The 22,985-nt window shown below is 45.0% G+C and overlaps 1 protein-coding gene across 1 annotated transcript in view; it reads right to left on the bottom strand.

Moving 5' to 3' along the window:
- The window catches only part of VWC2L (von Willebrand factor C domain containing 2 like), a 154,237-nt gene that overhangs the window by 87,532 nt on the left and 43,720 nt on the right, over positions 1-22,985 (bottom strand). The gene's annotated exons all lie outside the window — the stretch shown is intronic.

Raw genomic sequence — 22,985 nt, 5'->3', positions numbered from 1 at the left:
CTCAAGTTACAGGAAGCCAGATTCTGGCTGGACGTCAGGAAACAGTTCCTGACTGTTAGAGCAGTATGACAATGGAACCAGTTACCTAGGGAGGTTGTGGTCTCTCCCACACCAGAGGCCTTCAAGAGGCAGCTGGATAACCATCTGTCAGGTATGCTTTCAGGTGGATCCCTGCATTGAGCGGGGGTTGGACTTGATGGCTTTATAGGCCCCTTCCAACTCTACTATTCTATGATTCTATGAATTTATTGTGCTTGTAAGGACTCACAATGTATATTGGGAAGGGTTGGTTAACTGCAACAACAGACAATGTAGGTGAAAGAATGATCTGATTATTTTGCCATGTATTGTTGTTCGTCAGCTTCCTTAAGCCATAAATATCTAGCACTAGAACTTGGCATTTCAATGAGATATTTCAATTTCTTTGGGTTACCTGAAGCAAGGGGTGACATCCAACATCGTGCAAGTGGACTTTTGCTTGTGCAATGGGACTTTCCCTTCCTGTCCTCCCCCTGCACCCCCTCCCGGAGCAGATTGGGGGCTGCAGAGGGAGAAGGTAGCCGTTTCACTAGCGATGCCTATTCCGCTGGTGGACGGACACAGTTGGATACATCCCAATATTAGGGTGGGGGGTGGGGAATGGAACTGGGAATGGCAGCTTTATTTAATATATTGCCAAGCAAGGTTCAAAATGATTAATTTGTGGAGCAGCACTGAGAGAAGACCAATATGGATTTCATCATAGTAGCATGAAAAGCGTAAGCTCAGAAATGAACAGTTGGTTACATTTCTTTGATTACAAGGATTTTTTAAAAAAGGATGCTGTTAACTACACTTCCCAATCAGATGACATCTCTGATCAGATGAAACAGGTTTGTGTAAATAAAGCACTGCAGGATTCATGTTTTCCCACTAGTTACAGGTAATACATTTCAGGGGGGAAAATAGAAACCCCAAAATTTGGTTGCTTAATAATTGATCCGCATAACATTTTTCGTTTCTTTTTTCCCAGGGATCCAAACAACTCTTCAGAGAAATGCATTTGAAGTCTTCTCTCATCTCTTCTCCTCCCAAATTTTCTGTGTCTTCTTTATCCTGCAACAGTTGTATACAATAAAATGGCAGCTAAAACATCGCCAAAACATCTTTTCATTCTTCAAAGCTTTTTAAAAAATCTTTTGACCTGATTCCATTGTTAATTATCCCAGAAATAATTTTGGCATGGAAATGTAAAAGCTACGAAGAGCCGTTTAATACAGCAGGGACTGAGTTGCACTGGGATCTGGGAATCTTACTGTGGAATGCTATGCATGCTTACTCAGAAGTAGGACCTGCTGTATCCAATGGGATTTACTCCCTAATAAGTGTATTTAAGGTCGTAGCCTCCTGTCTCCTCTTTTATCTTCACCATAGACTCAGGCCCCAATCCTACTCTGTTGCATGTGATTAGTTAGGGTGACCATATGAAAAGGAGGACAGGGCTCCTGTATCTTTAACAGTTGCATAGAAAAGGGAATTTCAGCAGGTGTCATTTGTATATATGGAGAACCTGGTGAAATTCCCTCTTCATCACAACAATTAAAGCTGCAGGAGCTATACTAGAGTGACCAGATTTAAAAGAGGGCAGCTTTAACTGGTGTGATGAAGAGGGAATTTCACCAGGTTCTTCATATATATAAATGACACCTGCTGAAATTCCCTTTTCAATACAACTGTTAAAGATAGAGGAACCCTGTCCTCCTTTTCATATGGTCACCCTAGATCAGTTGCCCCAGATGGGGGTGCATTAAGTTGAATGGGACATGGAGGTGCATCACCATGGTGATGTTTATCCTTATGAGTTGCATAGGCAGACCTCCCTTGATGGATTCTGGTGTCACCTCAGTTTTCCAATCAGAACAACAGTGCCATGGGTCAGCGGGTTGCTGTGTGGGCAACCACAATGCGTACTATAAAATATGCTGCAAAATAGATGAATAAGATCCACCGTGCTCTACGTCCTACCAATGCCTGAGGTTGCATGTCCCACATACAAAGACTAATTTGCTGGGTCTCTATTTGATAGGTCAGGTACCAATCCATATTTGATGGATTAAGTCCCATTTATTATAACGTAGCCTAAAGGTGATGACTTCAGATGGGAAACCAGTTGTATGTCTTGTCTACATTTGCGAAGCTGGGCTTGATGAATTCCCCCATCCCTGTTGTGAATCATTAGTATAATTAACAAAGGGGAAGGAACCCATTTTAAAGCTGTTCAAGTTGGTGGCCATCACTAGATCTTGAGTTATCAATCTAAATATTGTTTTGCTAGGGCTGTTATGTCTTGACCCCAACGGTATGGAGAGCACCCCCAAATGTCAGATCACAAACTTCGCAAGTGGAAGAAGAGGGCAGGATCTACACTACTGCTTTAAAATGGTTCATAACAGTAGTGACGTTGGGGCCCAGGACACACTGCATATACACTTTTCAAACCATTTTCAAAGTGGCATATCCTGCTTTGTGTAGATCTGGCCGTGATTGGGCAGCAGGGCCATGCCAAGACTGATAAAAGAGAATGCCCGTTCTGCCATGCCAGGCGTAGCCTAGGCATGGGGAGGGATTTGTGGGCGGAGCAAGAGAGAGACGTGTCCATCCTGCATTGGGCAGGAATTCACGCCACTCTGGATTGGGAGGGGATTTGACCAGATATAAGCTGGTCACTTACCCCTCGTAGACCCTCTTTCTCGCTTCCGCGGCTCCCTCCCTCCCTCCCTGTAGACAGTGTGAGCTTGCTGGTCGCCATTAGGGGGCCGAGTAGGAATTTTTAGCTCACGTTCTGAATTGGACGTAAGTTGTTTCGCCTACTCCACACTGTAAGACAGTCTGGGAGCATAACTAGGCGAATCTGGCTGAGATCTAATTTGGTCACATCTAATTCATGGCAGGTAGGGACGGGCATCCAGAGGGATTTGAATGGCGAGCATTCATAGGCACTGTTACAGTGATTGGTGATTCCCGAGGGCTCCCAGTGTTGAGCCTTGTGGCTGGGCTGGGGGATAAGGACCATCTATGAGGCCGACCTCTCTCACCCACCTTGAGCCTAGGGGCAAGGGTTGGGAGTGACAAGGGAAGGTCTCCCTACACCATCAGGGGATGGACAGCAGGGCAGCAAGAAGCAGAGCGCCACCCGCTGGGCCAAGAAAGCTTGCCCCTTCGCATAGAAGGTCTGCTCGCAGGCTTGACTGGATGCCCGATAGGAACCCTTTGCAGATCTTGAATAAAAGTGGCCCAGTTTAAATCCAATATGTTGTGTCGTCTCTTATTTCTTGTGTCTGCCCCACAAGCTCAATTTCTGGAACAGCCACCCAATCTAAAGTTCTTTATAAGGAAATAAACTTTAAGCTGAAACAGAAGAGGCTTGGATTTTGCATTATGTTTATTTACTTATTAAATTTATATCCTACCTTGTATGCATACAGCACCTGGTGAAATTCCCTCTTAAAGCTGCAGGAGCTGTACTAGAGTGACCAGATACAAAAGAGGGTAGGGGTCCTGCAGCTTTAACTGTTGTGATGAAGAGGGAATTTCACCAGGTTCTCCATATATACAAATGACACTTGCTGAAATTCCATGTTCTATGCAACTGTTAAAGATACAGGAGCCCTGTCCTCCTTTTCATAGGGTCACCCTAGGTAACTACTGCAAGCCCACTTTTACCCTTTCAAGATTCATTGCGCAAAGCTATCTAACCACAGAACACCAGGTCCTCCAGGGCTTCTGTTTCCTTATACTCAGGAATGCTAATATTCACAAGGCCTGAGGCAAAATTATTAAAGGCACAAAGAGCAATTAGGCAACCAACCCCTATTAAAATACAAATAGTAGGGTGACCATATGAAAAGAAGGACAGGGCTCCTGTATCTTTAACAGTTGGATAGAAAAGGTAATTTCACCATGTGTCATTTGTATATATGGGGAACCTGGTGAAATTTCCTCTTCATCACCACAATTTAAGCTGCAGGTGCCCTGCCGTCTTTTAAATCTGGTCACTCTAGTATAGCTCCTGCAGCTTTAACTGTTGTGATGAAGAGGAAATTTCCCCAGGTTCTCCGTATATACAAATGACACCTGCAGAAATTCCCTTTTCAATACAACTGTTAAAGATACAGGAGCCCTGTCCTCCTTTTCATATGGTCACCCTACAAATAGACACTCTAATTCGAAAGGGCAGTGCATGAGTGGGCGTGATGCGCTTGTCAACTTTCCAGAAAAAGTGTTTCTGGAGGTTATCTCACTCCTTCTTTAGTATCTAGAGGTAAAAGTATCAGTTAAGTTGCGGGGAGGGGATGTCTTTCAGCCCAAGGACCAAATTCAGTTTTCAAGATCTTGGAGACTCATTCGATTGGCAGGTGTGGATGAAGGCAAGGGGGGAGGGGAGATACAAAACCACCATCATATGGTAGTTCAAAGCTCTTACTGCCAGTACCTATGCCTTGGGAGAGGCATGCCAACCTTTTAGAATGGGGGAAAAGGTTCACAAAAGCAAAGAAACCACCAAATGATTTGTTTTTAGGGGGAAAGGGGGTGCGACCATTGGGAAACCCTAGAGAGCCCAATTAGGACTGGATTTGGCCTCTGGGTTAAGGGAAGAGGAAGTGAAGGGGCCACTTTCAGGGATGCAGAACATGTGGCCCACCAAACGTTGTTGGACTGTAACTCCCATCAGCCCTTGCTGTCTTATGCTGGTTGCAGTCCACTAACATCTGAAGGGCCATATGTTCCCTTCTCCCTGTTAGAAACACAATTTTGAAATGAAATTGCTTGGACAAAGTGGTGAAAGTTTAAACACTCTGTTTTATTGAGCAAACTTGCAAGTTTGGGTGTCTAGCCAGGTAGGCACACCCACCAGTTAGTGCATAGTCTTTTTATCCCTTAGCCCAGCGGAAGCAGTCCCTCCCCAGTCTCTCCATTGGTCAGAGACTAAAGGGGTTACAGCCCATCCCGGTACGCCTTGTAACTCCTCCCTTGTTTACTTGCTTTTTCATTTCATTTGATATTCCACCCACTATTATTTACTTATGTCCATATTTAGGTTTTATTCTTTCTGGGCACACCTTTCTATATTCCTCTTCATCACGTCCCCCCCCCCCGTAAGGTCATGAGTTCAAACAACAGATATTTTTCTCTTCTCTTATCATAACCACTAGGCTATAAATTTTTGAGGGGCTCCAGTAAGTCTAACACACAATTCCGTTACTCATGTTATCTCTGTTGTAATAATATGACCTTCCCTCTGCTAGGTCTTATCCCCTTGCCCTTTGCCGTCTTCACCATCCCAGCTGAAAAGACCAACATTCCTTTTAGCTGACCCATTTCAGAAACTCTCACAAAATGTTTTAATAATGCATTATCTACTATATTTCCTTTATAACATCTATATAATCCATTGGTTATATCTCTTTACAATATACTCATAACTTTGAAAAAGCAACATATTTTTCTATATCTAACATCCCTGACGTAGATGGTAGAGCTTCTGTCAGATTGAAAGATTGGAAAATTTACACCCACTCCAGCCATGAATTCATAGGCCTTAGCTAGACCGGGCGAAATCCCCGGGATCGTCCCTGTGCGTCCACATGACTCAACGGGGATCCCGGGGTCAGGGAGGGATCCCCTCCCTTGTCCCGGGATCTCACCCTCCCCTGTGGGCTCGCTTTTTCCACAGTCCCGGGCTGAGCCCAAGACCGTGTAACGTGTGGCCTGTTGCCGCTGTTTGACCCAGCTCCGCGCAATTCCTCGAATGAAGCCAGGAGCACTGCGCCCATCGAGGGTAGGTTGGGGGGAGCGGGGAAATGAAGTTAAATTAAAAAAAACCCCTACCTTTAGCACATGAGCGTTCGTGCACTCCATCTTCTTTAAAAATAATTTAAAAATGGCGGGCGTGATGCCTCTCTTCCTGAGGTCATCATGCCTCATGTGTAAACAGAGGAGGGATCTCACGTTAATCACAAGGCGTGATCTTCCCACCTCCATCACGGACTATGAGTTAAGTCTAGCTAAGGCCATAAGCTACTGATGCATATCAAGTGCGGCCCATGGGTTTGTGATCTTTTGCAATTATATCATAGTAAAATCATTATGAGGAGAGAATAGTAATTAAAGGAAAAGGCAGAACCTCTCCCATCTTCCTTTTCTTTGGCAAAATTCAATTGAGATTATCTGTTTTAGGAGCTTGTCAGCAGACAGCCAAACGTCAAGGTGTGGGTGCCCCCAGCCTATCAATGTCATTCTAAGAAACAAGCAAGGAAGTAAGGAGGGATTCTTGTACAGCAGGACAAGGGTACAACCAGAGTGGGCTGGAGCAGGAGGTAAGAGGGCTGAACAAGGTGAATCAACTTGAACAGGAAATGCAGTAGTCCTGCTGCAGTGATAGTCCGGTTATAACTAGAGTGGCAAAGTCCCAGGGGCTGGCCTGACCCAGGACGGAGATATGGGACACCTCATCAGTTGGAGGAGTGGGTTGGAGACCAATTGGTACCTGAAGCTTCCTTAATCTCTTAGCATATTAAGAGCAGGGCTGGTGCTACCATAGAGGCCACTCAGGCGGCCGCCTAGAGCGCCAAGCTAAGAGGGGCGCCAGGCGCAGCGCAGCACTCACGCGCGTTGGCTGTGAGCCGGCCTGGCCCGAGGATTCAGCTGGGCCTAGGAGGGCGAGATGGCGCCCCGCGCCCACCCAGCCGAAGCGAAGCCAGGGACGCTGGGGTGGGGGATGGGCAGCTCCACGTTCGGACTTCCGGAACATGAATGGGGTGCATGGGGCCTTTGAGTGAATGCATGTGTTCATGCGTGTGTTTGTTTGGAGTGAGTGATGCTGAGTGTGTGTGTGTGCGCGCTCGTGTGTGAGTTGGGGGGGATGATTTGGCGGTGATATTCCTATTAAATAATGCATTTTAGACCCATAAACGTTCCTTTCCAATTTGTTTGCTATAATTGGCATGACGCATTTCTTGCACTTTAAAATAAATTTAGCAGTTTCAAGTTTTGTGCGTCTTATTTTTTCCAGGAAACATCTGTTCTTAAAAATCAAAGTTGGCATTTTTTTTTGGTGGTGGTGGGGGTGAAAGTAGCTCACCTTGCCTAGGGCGCAAAATAGTCTGGCATCGGCCCTGATTAAGAGCTTTCACCTCCAGACTTTCAGTCCCATGAAGCCAGAAGGAATCACTTACTTGGCCCAGACAGTTTTCTTGATGAACCTTTGGGACAACCAGCAGCTTGGATTGTGATGCTATAGTTAATATCCATCAGTGTGACAGCACTGGGTAGCAACACCAGAATGTCTTATTAGGCAACTGAGGTGTATCTGGCAGAGGTATACAGCAATCCCTTCACAAAGGACCACTACTCATTGTTGGGTGGGTGAGGATTGCCGCTACATAGCTCGGCCATCTAAATATCACTATTGGCTGCCCTCATGCCACCTTACCCCACTATAACCCATTTCTGTCCAGTTCTGAAGCATACAACCATTTCACACAACATGTTGATGTCACAACATCCAGGCCCTGGGGCGATCTATTCATTCACATGTCATACCTCCATGCCATCACACTTCCCGAAGGTATCGTGTTGCAATTACATTTAGATCGTTCTGCTCCTATCCCAAGCATTTATTTGCCAGTGTAACAAATATGGTCAGGCCATTAAGGTCTTAAATTCCCATTTTAAATTAATTCATCAATGAATAGGAATGTTTTTATTTCTTGAGTAAATTAAGGAAGAAGCTTTGCTAACATGTAGATTTACATGCATGAGAATAAATGATTATTTACTCTAATTTGTGCCAATGCCCTCAAAGTTGAAGCTATATATACATATTTATTGCCTATTAAAATAAATGTACATAACAACTATGGCTGACCATTTGCTCTTAACAAATGTATCAGGTGTTGCTCAAGCTGATACCTGCAAGTCTCAAGGCACACTATTTTCAAAATATGTATCAGCTCTGATAATTTACAGCTTTAATTATAGAGTCAATGAGAGATTACCTATGGAACATCTTTCTTCTGTCTGATATTTCATCATGAATCTCTCTACTGTCTTTGCATCAGGTGATTAATACAGTAGCCAGGAAGTATTTCACTGTCAGTGTGTTCCAGTTTTATCTATATTGTAGTCTAGCTGACTCTTTTCCAAAGGCTTAAAGCAACAAACTAAATTTGCTCTCAAGAAAGACCTAAATGTGAAACCACAGAAAATGCTAGTCCAACTTCATCCTTTTTTTATTTATAAACCATGGATTTCAGGGTGGTATACATACAAATTTGAAACCAATACAATATTAAAATGCTATATAGTAAAAATTGAGAGTAACTGTCAGTAACTAAACCTCAGGAGAGGCAATTCAGCCATTTAGAATGGGGGAAATGCACAAATGCTAAGAAACCACAAAATGATCATGGTTAGGGGGTGGGGAAAGAGGTAGGGCCAGGAAAAGGGTATTCTGGGGAACCTCAAAGGGCTGAATGGGGATGTGACATCAGGCACCCCTACACTAGAATGTGGTTTCTCCTGTAAAAGCACTCTACTCCTATTCTGTGATTAAATATCTAATGCCAAAACATTTTTTAGGATATCTATCTATCTATCTATCTATCTATCTATCTATCTATCTATCTATATCATTGGGGAGGGGAAACAAAATAACTCCTTCTCCAGTATATACGAGCTATGATTTGGGCTCAGTTATAGTTAGACAAGTCCCAGAGACATCATTTAGGCTGAATGCCAAGGCACCCTACCCTTTCCCTTGGAGTGAAGCCAATGCTGGGTAAAGAGAAATGTAAGATAAAAGATGGAGCAACCTCAGCGTGCCAGATTGCACTCAGGAGGATTAAAGGCATCCCAAACATCAATCTCCCAGCTATCCCTTCCTCAGAAGGACTTCTAAAATACAGCCATTCAAGTGATATTAAACTACAGTTCCAAGATGCTATTCAACAGGATGGATCTTCAGCTGTAAAAGGGTGATAACAGGCCCAGGACAACAAAGCAGGGGGCACTCTAAATGTATGTTCTGAGGCAAGGAGTACTCAGGACTTCAAATTCAGGCATGTGTCTCCAGGCTATGAGCAAATTCACCTACGTGCATCACCATAACCACCATCCAGGGAAAGGGTTGCAGGCTCTAGCCTGAAAAAATGGAGCTACAGTGCTTTGTGTTGACAAAGCATAGGCATCTATTCCAGATGAAAACTCTGCAGTCCCATGGACAGGAAATGTTTGGATGTGATGAAAACCCTCTAATCATAAGAACGGGTACATGAAGGAAAAATACATTATCTTAAAGTTGTGTGAATCCACTCTGAGAAACAAGTATTTTTTAAAAAATTCAATTCAATTGCTAAGAAAAAAGAAAAAATTGGACCTTGCTAAGTCAGAAGTGGGTTATTGACTTTGATAAACTAAACACAGAGGGTGTTAGTTTGGATGACTAGGTAATTAGGGGCAATTGTGTGGAAATTAGGTGGTTGACCAAATGCTTAGTTCTATTGATTTCTAGGTTAATCACATTGGCTGAAGATCTGTGAAAGCGTTTGCATTGTATAGGAGCATCAGCTGGAAGAAGGAGAGAAAGCAGGAAAGCACCAAGAAAACAGAAGAGTGAAGGAAGAGACGGGTCTTAAGCTGGTACACGAAAATAACTTTTTTTTTTTTTTTAATATGAAGTTTGTCCAACACATTTTGACCATCGGCTCTCCTTGGGGGCAAAGAGTCCACAATTTCTTATTCTGGTACTCCAGTTAAAATAACTCATCCAAGAATATACTTTGGGAAACTAATATTCTTGGTTCTTAAGGGGTCTATTTAGACTTGGGCAATAGAAAAAGACGCATGAATGTCCTTTGCTGCAGAGGAAGACCCAAGGTCAAAACACATCAGTTCACTGAAGGGATCACAAGATTACATTATGCATAATTAACTTATGGAATTTGCTGCCACAAGATCATAGAATCATAGAATAGCAGAGTTGGAAGGGGCCTACAAGGCTATCGAGTCCAACCCCCTATTCAATGCAGGAATCCACCGTAAAGCATCCCTGACAGATGCTTGTCCAGCTGCCTCTTGAAGGCCTCTAGTGTGGGAGAGCCCACAACCTCCCTAGGTAACTGATTCCATTGTCGTACTGCTCTAACAGTCAGGAAGTTTTTCCTGATGTCCAGCTGGAATCTGGCTTCCTTTAACTTGAGCCCGTTATTCCGTGTCCTGCACTCTGGGAGGATCAAGAAGAGATCCTGGCTTTCCTCTGTGTGACAACCTTTTAAGTATTTGAAGAGTGCTATCATTTGTCCCCTCAATCTTCTCTTCTCCAGGCTAAACATGCCCAGTTCTTTCAGTCTCTCTTCATAGGGCTTTGTTTCCAGACCCCTGATCATCCTGGTTGCCCTCCTCTGAACACGCTCCAGCTTGTCTGCGTCCTTCTTGAATTGTGGAGCCCAGAACTGGATGCAATACTCTAGATGAGGCCTAACCAGGGCCGAATAGAGAGGAACCAGTACCTCTCACGATTTGGAAGTTATACCTCTATTAATGCAGCCCAAAATATCATTTGCCTTTCTTGCAGCCATATCGCACTGTTGGCTCATGTTCAGCTTGTGATCTACAACAATTCCAAGATCCTTCTCATTGTAGCATTATTGAGCCAAGTATCCCCCATCTTGTAACTGTGCATTTGGTTTCTATTTCCTAGATGTAGAACTTGGCATTTATCCCTATTAAATTTCATTCTGTTGTTTTCAGCCCAGCACTCCAGCCTATCAAGATCACTTTGAAGTTGGTTTCTGTCTTCCAGGGTATTAGCTATCCCAACCAATTTTGCGTCATCTGCAAATTTGATAAGCGTTCCCTGCACCTCCTTGTCCAAATCATTAATAAAAATGTGACAATGGTCACTGGTTTACATAGGTTTGAAAATCATGGAGGATGAACAGTCTCTTAGCTAGGATAGCTAAATTGGAACTCCCTATTCAGAGACCCAGAACACCCATTTCTGGGAGTAAACAGCAGGGGAGGGTCCTTGACTTTGTTTGTGCAGCATATGACCTGGTGGACCCTTGCCCTCTTCCAGCAGGGCTCTTCTTACATTCTTAAGATGCAGGGTCCAAAAGAACATAATGAAAGATAAAATAGTAATGTGAAAAACGGTGCAACTAACACACTGACGGAATGCTATGTATCCATGTCCATTTTTATCCCAGTGGATAACAAAACTTTAAAGTAACAGCCTGGCTTTTTTTTCTTTTTCTTTTAACATTTCTGCATCACCCAATTGACAAAGCTTTATGGGCAGTTCACAAATAATAAAACCATACAAATGCAGCAAAATAATAATACATAATTTATATAAAAAAAACCTTTTAAAAGTTTTAACACAGGACAAAGCTAACATAAAAACCAGTGTAAAAGCCAGCAGCAGTGTAAAGATCTAAAAACAAAGTAACGTGGCAAAGGTCACTCCACAAGGTGACCAACCCTGTTTCCATTCCAAAACCAGGGCTAAAGCCTGATTAAAATGGATCCAGAGTTAATTTCATTCAAGAGTGACCGGTGTTGACCACTCACCTTGCCTAGTAGGTCCAGGTCCGGGCCCGATTCAAAGTGCTGGTATTAACATTTAAAGCCCTAAACGGCTTGGGGCCAGGCTATCTGAAGGAACGCCTCCTCCCGTATGTACCTGCCCAGACCCTAAGGTCATCCTCAGGGGTCCTTCTCCCCGAGCCCCTGCCAAAGGAAGTGAGGCAGGTGGCTACCAGGAAGGCCTTCTCTGCTGTGGCACCCCGGCTGTGGAATGAGCTCCCTAAGGAGGTTCGCTTGGCACCTACATTATATGCTTTTAGACACCAGGTGAAGACCTTTTTATTCTCCCAGCATTTTAACAGTCTATAAATTAGGGTTTAAATTACAAATTTAAAACACCAAGTTAAAATTTATTTATATAGGGTGACCATATGAAAAGGAGGACAGGGCTCCTGTATCTTTAACAATTGCATAGAAAAGGGAATTTCAGTAGGTGTCATTTGTACATATGGAGAAACTGGTGAAATGCCCTCTTCATCACAGCAGTTAAAGCTGCAGGAGCTATATTAGAGTGACCAGATTTAAAAGAGGGCAGGGCACCTGCAGCTTTAACTGCTCTGATAAAGAGGAAATTTCACCAGGTTCTCCATATATACAAATGACACCTGCTGAAATTCCCTTTTCAATACAACTGTTAAAGATACAGAAGCCCTGTCCTCCTTTTCATATGGTCACCCTATATAAATAAATTTTAACTTGGTGTTTTAAATTTGTAATTTTGCATTGCTGCTTTTTTATCTGGTTGAGCTTTTATATTGTGTTTTATATTATGGGTTTATACTGTTGTTTTATACTTTGAATGTTTTTAATTTTTGTGAACCGCCCAGAGAGCTCCGGCTATTGGGTGGTATAGAAATGTAATAAGTAAATAAATAAATAAATAAATAGTAAGAGAATGCTGGCAACCAGCCTATAATTTTTAACATCTTCTGGGCCCAGTGAGGCTTCTTCAGAAGGAACCTAATTACTGATTCCTTTAAAGTGGCCAGTAGTGACCACTCTCTTCAAGGAGGACCTAAACAAATTTTGAAGTAAGTGAAGTAATATACTGAGCCATTACCCAGGTGAAAGATATCCTTTATTAGAACCTGACTTCTTCTTTTTTTAAATGAAAGCTGAGATTTTCAGGAAGTTATTTTCTGTAACATTCCCTGCTCGTTTCCTGTGCTGCTAGAGAACAGTCTTCTGAACAAACAGCACTGCCGATTTGGGCTGGAAGGCAGCAAACACTGACGTAACAGTGCCAGAAGCTATGGACGTTCAGATCCAGATTCCGGCAAAGGTCCAGCTGCACGGATTGTGGAGGCCATGCGCTGAATTCCTCGCCCTTCTCTGGCATGCCGGCATGCGCAGCCTTGCTCACAGGAGCTGGCCCTGGGATGTCGCTTAAGGAGGCTATCGCTTCTCTCGCATCAGAGTGCAGTGGGCAGAGGTCTTCCTTGCTAAGTTTAAGTGCAGCCTATGGGCATCACGGACATCACAGATTGTGGCAGTTGTGAGCTTGATTTTAATAGCAAGAGGCAAGTTTTAGATCACGTGAAGAAAGGGAGTTAACCACACTCGACAGACTTTTGTTTCGAAAAGTCACGATGACTAGAAATAACAACTTGGGGGCAATGATTTTGTATTCTGCCAGTGCTGGGGAACTTGAAATTAAGTGACCTTTCCTCTAAAGACAGAAATGTTGCACGTTACCTGGAGCCATCATCCTTAACATTTACAGTGACAAATTAGACAACGAGGCTGGAAAGACGCCGCATCTCTGCCTGATCTCCACTTCTAGCCTTTCCGCAGATTCTGCCCACGAGATGTACAACTCAATTAAGTGGCTCTGTGCAGCAAGTGTGCCACTGACATCCGCAAAGCACAACATGGTCATTCGGTTTCAATTGACAAATTAGGTGAAACCCTTGGGCTCATTCACAGGACCACTTGAAAGGGGGAGTGATCAAGCGATACCCCATCACATCGGATGAGCTCACCTCTCCTAGAAGGGCAGCTGCATTTTGCAACAGCTGATCTATGACAAATAAATGGCAGCATCTTTCTCTCATAGGATGGCTTCCTTCCTTCAGCTCCCCAGAAATGTCCACTAGTGTGAAAAGCCCTGGGCTTTTGCAGGGATATTTTTGTTGCCATGTAACCAAAGTGAGTTGGGCAAGGCTTGCTTGCTGTGGTGGGGCACTCCAAGAACTTTCAAGAAACACACACACTTGTGGGTGGAGGGGAATCTTCTTGAGAAATGGCTTTTTAATTAAATGTCTGTGCAAACTCACATGGATAGGCAAGGCAGGGACTTGTGCTGTGCTTGTTGCTGACATCACAGGGAGCACCCAGGAAATTTGTTCATGTCTGAGATCTCCAATGTGATGCCAATAGTAGGGTGCCCATATGAAAAGGAGGACAGGGCTCCTGTATCTTTAACAGTTGTATTGAAAAGGGAATTTCTGCAGGTGTCATTTGTATATATGGAGAACCTGGTGAAATTCCCTCTTCATCACCACAGTTAAAGCTGCAGGAGCTACACTAGAGTGACCAGATTTAAAAGAGGGCAGGGCACCTGCAGCTTTAACGGTTGTGATGAAGAGGAAATTTCACCAGGTTCTCCATATATACCAATGACACCTGCTGAAATTCCCTTTTCAATACAACAGTTAAAGCTGCAGGTGCCCTGCCCTCTTTTAAAATGGTCACTCTGGTATAGCTCCTGCAGCTTTAACTGTGGTGATGAAGAGGGAATTTCACCAGGTTCCCCACATATACAAATGGCACTTGCTGAAATTTCCTTTTCTATGCAACTGTTAAAGATACAGGAACCTTGTCCTCCTTTTCATATGGGCACCCTAGCCAATGGGCACCACTGTGCCTGCAAACATGTCCCTTAGTGCTGTCCGTCTCCTGATTTCTTTTAATTTTTAAAAGATTCCTATGTTTAAATAAATAAATAAATATTAAATAAATGGGAAGTTGGTGTGCTGGAATGGATATTTTGTTGTGCTTTGGGAGGGCAAGTGTGTGATTTGGCATTGGGGCTCAGTTTCTTGGCTAAGTTATTTGTCTTTGAACGTCATCGGTATGACTTCTGTGAAATGGACATTGAAGAAGAATGCTTGGGGGTTCAAAGGAGTGGTTTTGGAGCTCAGACCCCACATCTGCCTTGTACTTAGGTTCTTGGGCAAGTTACTTTTCTTTTAGCTAGGGTGACCATATGAAAAGGAGGACAGGGCTCCTGTATCTTTAACAGTTGCATAGAAAAGGGAATTTCAGCAGGTGTCATTTGTATATATGGAGAACCTGGGGAAATTCTCTCTTCATCACAACAGTTAAAGCTGCAGGAGCTATACTAGAGTGACCAGATTTAAAAAAGGGCAGGACACCTGTGGCTTTAACTGTTGTGATGAAGAGGAAATTTCACCAGGTTCCCCATATATACAAATGACACCTGCTGAAATTCCCTTTTCTATGCAACTGTTAAAGATACAGGAGCCCTGTCCTCCTTTTCATATGGTCACCCTATTTTGGCCTAACCTGTTACTGTTAGTCTTCTGAAAAAAATGGGTATTTTGTCACTGGCCATGCCTACCATGGCAGCCATTTTGTGAGTGAGCAAGCTCTCCTCATGGCAGCCATTTTGTGAGACCACGCATGGCACCCTGAAAATTCCAAATGTTAGAGTGTCCTGACTTATGAAATTTACAGCCATACATAATGTAAGTGCTTGCTGGGCTGACATTGTTTGCTCACTTTTGTCACTTGTGTGAAGTCCCTTTCAGATCTCAATAAAAAACTAGAGACTGAGGGCTTTGCTAGACCAGGCCTTAGCGCGTCTTCCAACCCGGTTTCCCTGCTATGCGTCCAGATGACGCACAGGGGAATCCGGCGGCAGGCCGCAGTGAGGCCTGGTCTAGCACGCCATAAGTGAATACGCTTATGGCGTGTTTTTTCCCCAGCTCCGGCCTCAGGCCGGGGCTGGGGGAAGTGTGGAGACTTCCGCGGCTTTTCGCGGCTCCTCGCTTACTCACGAGGAGCCGCGAAAAGCCGCGGACCTGGCACAGCGCTCATAGGAGCGCTGTGCCCATCGGTGGGGGGGGAAGAGAGGGGAGGGCGAAGGATGGGAGGGTGGGTGGCACGGGGGGAGGGCGGGTGCGATCGCGCCGCCGCCACCCGAGCAAGCAGCTGAGCGGCGCTTGCCCGGGCAATGCTGCCCCATCCCGGGCATTGCCCGGGCAAGCGCCACTCAGCTGCTTGCTCGGGCGGCGGCGGCGCGATCGCACCCGCCCTCCCCCCGTAGCCCCCCTCCCATCCTTCGCCCCCCCCTTTTTAAAAAATAAAATAAAAAAGCCACTTACCTTCCCGGAGTCTTCGGGCCACCCGCGGCCCCTTTAAACAAACAAACAAAAAATGGCGGACGCCGCAGGGCTTGCGTCCTCCCTGCGGCTCCGCCGTCTGGAAGCCTGGGCGAGGCGCGCTAACATTAGCACGCCTGGGCCCCGCCTCCCTGCGGCATAAGCCGGCAGGTCTAGCAAAGCCCATAGCCTATCTATTGCAGCAAAAGCAACACTTTTATTGCACCTTCAAAGTACAATTTGGGCATTCTCCCTCACACACATCCACCTGCACAAGTGAAGAGCGGGGTCCTGCTTCCTGGCCCTACCCCCGCCCTCATTATGTTCCCCTTGTCCCACCTCCTCCTTCCATGCATTCAAGGGAGCAGATTTGCAGTGGGGAACCATCTGAATGGGTGGAGGGCACCAGGACCAGATGACAGGATGCAATGTGGGGGGGGGCAATGTGGGGGGGGGGCAGAACCTGTGAGTGAGGCCCCACTCTGCCCCTCACACAAGTGGAATGGCATCTCCCACTCATACAGTGGGAATACTGTAAGGGTGAAAACCATGAAACACCCCGCAGATGGAAAGAAAAGCTAATATATGTCATTAATAGTAGTATTTATCTCCAACCATGCCAATTACCAATATTAGTTTCTTGGAGCAGAAAAACATATGAGTATGTTATAGCCTCTCCTGCATCTCTTTCACCCTATCTGATGCTCCCGGTTGTGTTCTGTTTCTGGCTTTGAGGCAGACGCCTCAAGGGTCTTTCGTGCTAAGAGAATAGCATATACAATTCCACTTCTATGGGGGAAAAAAACTATTATTTTAGTGCCATCTCCCTTGGATATAGCTTCATGCTGCACGTCTTTGCAGCCTTTCCTATGTAAGAAATTGACTTTGGGGTGGGGGTGGGAGAATAAACCTGAGGATCAAAACCTAACCTGTTGCTGCCACTACAATTATGCCTTTCCCCCCCAACATGCTGAAGATAAAGCTACTAAGCCATGGTTATTTGGGTTGTAGAGAATCCCACTCGGGGTTGATTTAGGACCAATGACATTAAGCACCTTATTGGGCCTTGAGTGCTTAGTTTCTGCTTGCTAAATAGCAGACACAGGGTACGGGGAGGGAGAGAACCTGAATCGTGACCGTGGCAGGGCAAAGGGTTCAATCTCTACCCTATACCGTGGTCCTGATCTGACTTGGACACCCAGCCACCCCGCTTGCAGCTGATCATTAGTAATCAAAAAACCAAGTCTACAAAGGCCAAACGCATCTAGCACAGCCTTGTGACGTAACACCTTCCCCTTGCAGTACAGCCAAAATGTCCTCCCTTGCCAGCCTATGCAGGGCTGGCATACCGGGGCAACGCTACTGCTACTTGGGCCACACATTGTTGGCGGACTCACACTGCACGCATATGTCCCAGGGCATGAGGCAACGGCCTTTTCAATGTTATTGCAGCTCTGTGAAGTATTGCCAAGGCTGTGGGTTTTAGCGAGGCAACTGAACGTGGGAGGCTGGGATCTAGGCCATCGCTTCCCCTTTGCTTCAAGTGTCTCCTTGCCCCGCTGTTTGCTGGGATTGGCCCAGTGATCTCTCACACGTGCTTGAAGTCAAACCGGAGAGACCTGATTTTGGGGGGGGGGGGGTAGTTAGCAAACAAGCAGGAGGCAGCTCCAAACGTACCAAAGCCAGACCGAGGAGGCATTTGCTTTTCTTTACAAAGCAAAATACCAATCCTCTCTCAGTGGTGCCCCACACAGCCTGGGTTAGGGTGTTTCGTAGTAAAGCCGTCCCCAGGTAACTATTTTACTCAGCGCAGTTATCATATGGTAGTTGCAACGACCACGCAACAAACATGGAGGTGGAAATGAGACCCCCAGCTCCTGAGGAAGGGCAGGAGAGGGAAAGAGGCCGGCTTCTTCTGAATCTTCAGGTCAGGAATGTTAGATGCAGCCGCTTTCTGCATTAACCTTACTGCTGCATCGCTTTCTGCTCTGGGCAATTTATAATTAAGAAAGGCACAAAAATCAATCTCGGTGTATTGAGAGGAAATTATTGGCCACTTAACGGCCACAACAGATTTGCAAGCAGGCGAGCCAAACTGCTTAGTGCAGAAAGCACAGCAAAATGCTGAAGGGGCCTTTGCTAGCTGCAAAATGCTAAATTTACAAGGAACCCATCATTCCAATGAGGATGTACTTCACATGTTGGTGCTGGGGGCATATTTGGATGCTATATCCCTTAAATGGAGAGTGATAACGTCAGGACAGTGCCACAGCCATGCATGAGTGTCATGAATGTGGTCAGACCTCGGATGTTGAAGTAAAAATAAGAGACTGCCTCTGAGCGTATTCAAAGTGAATTTCCCTCCCTCCTAAATAACTGCAGCCCGTGGTAAATAAAAGGAGCCTCTGAGTCAGACCTGCAAGCTCCAGGGAGGCACGAGCTGCCAACACAACACCGCTCTCTTTCGAAACAGCTAGAGCTGAGCCCGATCAGACTTTTAAGGCTTGTTTTCACGTGTGTTCTTCTTCAAAAACATCTCCATTTTTAAGTTAGCTGTCAGCTGCTCCTTTGAAATTTCGTTTATTTTACATCGACACACTAGACATTGGAAGGAAGTGTGGAAAAGCACCCAAATGCTTGAATTTATAAGCAACAGCTCAGGGAAGTCCCAGATCAACGGAGCAGGACGCACAAGCTCAGAGGAGATCCCTTAACCAAACCAGCAGCTAAAGTTTAGGCAGAGTCTTGCCTGGTGCCCTCCAGATGTGTTGGACTACAATCCCCATCACCCCAGCCAGCGGGGCCTATGATGGGAGCTGTAGTCCAACACATCTGGCAGCTGCTAGGTTGGATAAGGCTGAGCTACGGCTTAGGCAGAGTCCCTTCATACTTCATAGGCCCTATGTGAGATTATGGAACTGGTAAGCACCAGCACGAAGTTCTAACTCCAGTCCACAAGCTGTGGCAAGGGAGAATATAGTCTGGGATTTTTCCTAACTTTAGCTCATCCGGACAAATGTCGGAATTGTGGGCTTCCTTTTGCCCTCAGGACTTGGGAGTCCCCTTGAGTTGAGCCCTGTCATCTGGTTCTGGGAGTCTGCATCATTCCCTGGCGCCTTGGTGCTTTTCCACAGCTCTGCCTAAGCTGTGATTGAGGCTCAAGACCCAGATGAAAGGCAGAGAAACACAATCAGTTTAGCGCGATGCGCTCAGCAGGTTCTCCCACATCAAGCATGCGCATTTTGAAACCAGAATCAAACCTTTCAAAAAATCCAGCTCTCTTCTAGAAATGGTCGCTGCCCGACGTGCTTCGCGTTGCATTCTAAAAATGCACCGCACCGTACTCAGTTGTTATGACGTTCCAGATCCAGGCAGCACCTCTGTGGCAGGGAAAGTGTCATTTTCCAGCCAAACATTACTATGCCTTGATCCTGGGGAAATGTGAGAGCCTCCAGCTAAGTGGGAGCCCGTCTACACTTGTCTAGATGAAACGTAACAAGTTGGCAGAGATGACGTCAGCAGTCACGTGATGCTGTTGTTGTTATGTTTCTTCTGACTTTTAAAACCGTTCCACTTTCTGTTAAAATCGTTTTAAAACTAACAATGTGCCCCAACCTTTCGTTGTATTCAATGCCGTCTTTCAAAGTCATGTCTCGTGACCATGGTCTTTGCTTCCTGATTAGGACAAGTGAGGGCTTTTCTAGGGGAGGGAGAGCTGGCACAACGCAACGAGGGGGAGGGGGAGGGGGAGGGAGGGCGGTGGAAGAGGGGACAGAGGCTTAATTTTTTTAAAAAACCGCTTATCTTTCGGGGCGCACGTGGCCCCTTTAATACGCTGCAGGGCTTCCCTCGTCCCTACGCGTCGCCCCGCCTCCCTGCCGGCTTATCCCGGCAGGTCTAGCTCAGAGTCACCGGAAGAAGGAGGTTTACTTCAGAGCCGGTATGAGCATAATGAAGAACATTCTTAAGAAGAGTGTGCCCGGGTAAAACGATAGAAGAAAAGGTATTTCGATTGACTGGGCTCAAGTTGCATTTTGTAACGTAGCAAGGGAGGACGCAACAATGCACTTAAACAACGGTGTAATGAATAGTGTAGATGCTGCCTGGGTGATGGTGAGAATGAATATTATTTGATATGGCAAACAGCTAGTGGGACACTATTCTGCAGCAAGGGATATGAGTGCTCCCTCTCACCTGTGCCATTTCTTGACATTAAAAAAAAATTATTTAGACTGCAATCCTAAACACACTTACTGGGGAGTAAACCCCACAAAACAAAGTGGGGATTACATCCAAGTAAACATGCATAAGATTCCGCTGTTCCTCCTTATTGTCCTGAAGAACGGTCTTCTTTTGGAGACATTTAAGCAAAGAACAAAAAAAAAGTTATGCAAAGCTTTCTTTCTCTCCTCCAGAACTAGAGCAATCTGTTGCAATGTTTTAAAAAGACTCCTGCTATCTTCCTATTCGCAACACTACCCAAACATACTTCCATTAATGAAGAAGGTGATACTGCATTGCTTGGTGGAGCTAGCATGATATAAGCCGAAGAATCGTGGGGAGAGATATTTGCTCAGAGTTCCTCTTCTGGATCAGTAACCCTAAAGAACACATGACATCACATGGAACCCAAAATTTCAGAGAAGTTCATGGTTCCATTTCATGCTGTGGTCTGTAAAGCTCATGGCAGTAGAAAGTTTGATGATTTATTAGGACTGAGGGGCATTCAACCTTCTTCCCCAATTTAAGGAAGGATCCTTCAAATATAGAGTTAAATCTTCCCCAGTAGATCCCACTTATGTCCTATAAGTAACTGTTACTGAAATGAAGTAGACTTACTTGGAGTAAATATGTTTAGCAACAGGGTTTTTACTTAAGTTTTACAGCTCGGTTATAGGCATATTTAACACAGATGGAGCTGGATTTCATCGTTTGTAATAGCCGAGAAAACAGAACAAGAGAAAGGCTTATGTCAGGCTCATGCGCTTCGACGGCCATGCCTTAAGCTTGAAGAATGATAGGGTAGCACACTGTCTGCAATGCACATGTGTTCTTTGCAGCTTCACGAAGACTGCTTGTCCCAGCCACCTCATAATCACCACTGAAGGCCTAGTTTACTCTATGACGCTAATCCTCAGACAGAGATATCACTGAAGCTTGTATTCTTTGGCTTGGAATATGAAGCTGAAGGACTCTCTCTCTGGCCTACTACTAGCACCTAACTCTAGCACCCTGACAGTGAATCAGACACTAGGAGCCCTGGGAAATGTTATTTCCCAAAAATATTGGGAAAGTGGGTGGGGATTAGGCCCCATTAAGCCCCTGATAATGTCATTGGGATGGGAGAGGGGCCAACCAGAGTCATAGCTATTTCCCGAATTTACAGAAAAAGACCATTCGTTGCTGAATCCAATTACAAATTGAACCAGTGCAGTGTGTATCACCCACTACACTTGTCAGACTAGAATTACATTAACTTGAAGATGGCTTAAACAGATTTCTGTGTTTTGTACTGCTACCTGTCTTTGCTCAAGCTAGCTGTCGGGTTCTCCAACTCACACCAGGTCCATAAGCCTTGCTGATACCACACAGCCTGCCTTAACCACACCTGTTTCTTCCGCTTCTCTTCTTCTGCCACACTTCCATGGATGACATACTGGGACAGAGATTGGCCTTCCAGAAGTAAATGCATAATGCCAGCTATCTGATATCTTGATCTCTGTAGAATTGTACCATGGAGTATGTGTTGCATTAGCACCAGGGCCCATTACCTTGACACTGTATATACCAATTAATCAGATTGCTCATAATTCACATATTCTGTATGACGAGGCTGCACTTACAAACTTCAGGTATTACACAAAGTTAGTCCTACATAGGGTAAACCCATTGAAATGACTAACGTTAGACTCATGGGGCCCATTCAGACGACACTGTTAACCCTGCTGGTTAAGGGTTTTTGGTTAAGCAGCAGGGTTTAAGGTGTCATGTGCAATGCGTTTTCCTTAACCAGGCGCACCTGCTAACCACACTGTGGCCGGCTTCACTAACCCTGTTCTGCAGCAGGGTTAGTGGCACAAACTTTGGCTTAAGGTGTCTTATGTGATTAAGGGGCTGCAATCATAGAGCTAGCAGTATAGAGCGGCCTAAATAGCCTAGGCCACTCTAGCCAGCAGGCTTGTTTGCTGACCCTCATAGCTTCAGTTCTAATACGGCTGTGGTGGCCACCATTTCACATAGCTGGCCCCGTTTTTCAAATGATACATGCAATTTAAAGGGCCATGTACTGAATCCAGACACCTTTTTTTTTTTTTACTACATCTTCAATACAAGCCCTAGTGATCTGTAATTGTTCCCAGACTAGGTAGACACTCTCAAAATAGTGGCAAGCTCAGGACAGCAGAGGTGCGTCCTCAAAATGGCTGACCGCATCAAGCATACCAGCAGACACTCCGGAAATGGTAGCGAGCTCATAATTCACATATTCAGAAGGCATAGCTCCCGGCCAGTGAGAGGATGGGGAGCTATATTCCTGAACACGACTGGTGTTACAGCCACAGGACATGGTGACGACAAGCATCAAGGGCTGTGTTACAGCCGTAATGGCTGCTGACTTCAGAAACTGAACTAAAATGGTGGGCGCAAGTTTTGGCTCCTGTAGCACAAGGACAAAGGAGGAGGCAAACTGAAAGGAAAGAAAGGAAGAAAAATTATTGTGCTCTATGTGTTTCGGAGAAGATGTCTCCTTCTTCAAGAGTTATAAAACAACCAAATTAATCATAAGAGTAGTATCGTATGGACCGTCATAAACAAAGTTTTAGGAGCTTTTCTACCTAAGAATACTACATTTTCTTAGAAAACTTTAAAAGTAAATACCCACTTCTAATATAACATTGTTCCATGTGTTTACCCCTAGCTAATTTTAGACATTAGTGAAAACACTAACTTTATATAATCACCTAGTTTATGGTGCCTTGCCCTCTACACCTGTTCTTGTTGCACAAGGGCTGATGG

Source organism: Elgaria multicarinata, chromosome 2, assembly GCF_023053635.1.
Source record: "Elgaria multicarinata webbii isolate HBS135686 ecotype San Diego chromosome 2, rElgMul1.1.pri, whole genome shotgun sequence".
Lineage (NCBI taxonomy): Eukaryota > Metazoa > Chordata > Lepidosauria > Squamata > Anguidae > Elgaria > Elgaria multicarinata.
This window is presented reverse-complemented; position numbering and strand designations above follow the sequence as displayed.